The sequence below is a fragment of the Penaeus monodon genome, chromosome 25, assembly GCF_015228065.2.
Source record: "Penaeus monodon isolate SGIC_2016 chromosome 25, NSTDA_Pmon_1, whole genome shotgun sequence".
NCBI classification, from domain to species: Eukaryota; Metazoa; Arthropoda; class Malacostraca; order Decapoda; family Penaeidae; genus Penaeus; species Penaeus monodon.
The window spans coordinates 38246076-38246380 of record NC_051410.1 but is presented as its reverse complement, the minus strand read 5'-3'; positions in this window follow the sequence as shown (position 1 = coordinate 38246380).

The window sequence follows — 305 nt, the reverse complement described above, 5'->3', positions numbered from 1 at the left end:
TTATCGGCTTAATGTAGCGTCTGAGTGAAACTATGGATAATATGATATTTTGATTAGATAACATCGCAGCTTAAAAGGAACTCTCGAGAAAACTTCGGAAAAAAGTGATTGTTGATTAAAGGAGAATTGATTTATTATATGATTGACTTTCCTTTCCGTGACAGGCTTTTATCTAGAAAAAAAAAAAATGGATGAGGGGCAGGTTGTGAATTGTCTGTTTAACCAATAATCATTATTTTTTTTCTGTAAGATAATGTATAGCCGTACATACAAATACGTGTATGCATGTGTATGCAGATACGCAG